Source organism: Cynara cardunculus, assembly GCF_001531365.2.
Source record: "Cynara cardunculus var. scolymus isolate 2C chromosome LG 2, CcrdV1, whole genome shotgun sequence".
In the NCBI taxonomy this organism is placed as follows: Eukaryota; Viridiplantae; Streptophyta; class Magnoliopsida; order Asterales; family Asteraceae; genus Cynara; species Cynara cardunculus.
In genome coordinates, this window is record NC_037529.1 from 12,530,321 (window position 1) to 12,532,307 (window position 1,987).

Consider the following 1,987-nt stretch of genomic DNA (forward strand, 5'->3'; position numbering starts at 1 on the left):
CATTGCAAGTTATACTTTGTTTAGAACTTAAATTTCATATTTTTCTTTTCTAATAGAAAAACTACATTGATTTTATCATTGATTTTCAAGAAAATTTATATTTGATTGTATCACACACATATATAACTGTTTCAAAGACCCAACATGCATTTTTTGTACATTGGATTCTGGACGATACACGTGCTACAATGGCTGGGACAAAGGGTCACTATCCTGCGATCCTATTTTGACACCAATAAATAAATTCTAGAAAACGTATGTATACGTGTGATACAATCAAATATAAATTTTCTCGAAAATCAATAATAAAATTAATGTAGTTTTTTTTATTAGAAAAGAAAAATATGAAATTTAAGTTCTAAACAAAGTATAACTTGCAATGGTATATAATCGTACGTATATAGGTATGAATTACTAAATATAGTTGTAACTTGTTTTTTGATTTTATTTTGATTATTTATTATTAAAAACATAGACTTCTAGAAAGAAAATTAACATATGAAACTCTTTTTACAATCATATAACTTAATCCGTTAAGTCATTCGACTAACTAAATCTGTATTTCTTAAAGTTTTAACTCAATATATACACACTCGATTATAAGAAGATAAAAAGAATTAAATACGTTCAAGCAAAAGGTCTTAACAAATCATAGGTCTTAATGAAGCAACGATTTATACTAAATGGTTTATATATGTCGTATCCCGACTGATCCCACTCGAACACGCCTCCTATAAACCACATATAAGGAGACATTTAAGAACTACTTAACAACATAGACTAGCAAAAGAGTTCAAACTCGAACTCGTTATATGTATTTGAATAAAGTTTGTCTACCCCTTCATCATCTGAGTTACATATAACATGTTCGAATACATAAAAAATTTGAACTCCGAGTACAAATATGAATATAACAGCTGAGCTTCATTAAATTTTTATAAAATGAATAAATATGAGTTAATATAAATTGTTTTAAAAACCATATAAATATAATTGGCAATAAATATAATGAAGGAAGGTTGTGTACTCTGAATTTGGATAGCACATGGAGTTACCCTTCAAAACCATGGGCAATAATTTTGTTCCTTTTTTCCATCTCTCCTTTCACTTTCTTACTTTACTATCAATTTCTTTATTTTTTATTTTCAGACAAATTTATTGAATAATCGTACTATTTATTATTATTAATATTAACATAAAAATCAGTGGCTTTTTCAATTAAAAAGATATTAGTATTAAAAATAAAGTAAAAAGTTGGTTGATTAATTTAATAAAAAAATAATAATTATTACTAGTAATAAAATAGGGGGTGTTTAGTAGTAGTAGTAGTAGTGTAGATAGGCCCCTTTCTAGAAACGTAAGGGAGATTCCGATCGAGACACGTGTCATGTATATAATTCATGAGCTATGGATGGACAAATCAGAACCCATACACGTATTAAAATAAGGGACATCTTGATTGACACACGTGTGATATAATTAAGAAGTCATTAAAGGGTTGGGTGTATTATAATAAAAAAAATAATTATGAGTTTATTTTTGTTTTAGGAATTAATTTTCCTTTTTTTGTTATCTTGTGCAAACTTTGTAAATAATTTAGGAATTTAATGACCTTTAAGTTGTTATCGAATATGACATTGAAAATTTCCTTTCTATTCTATGTATAGATATTAAATAATTTTTAATTTTTATCTTTTAATTTCAGTCTTATCTTTAATTATTCATCTGAAGGTATTTTTCTAGACTTTTTTTGAAGGCAACATATATTAAGCGAAGCGAAGCAAAAAGGGTACATAATAGAGGGCCCTTCCCAACTCCTGAAGACACCGAGGGTGAAAACTGTGAGATGCAGTAAAAAGAAGGGGGCCAAGAAACAACAGAGGAAAGCCCCTAATACAAAACTACAACTGCAAAATAAGAAATCAAAACAACCAATACCCCTATTCAATGGTTCCTTTCCTAAGTCTTCTGGAGACCTATTCAAAAA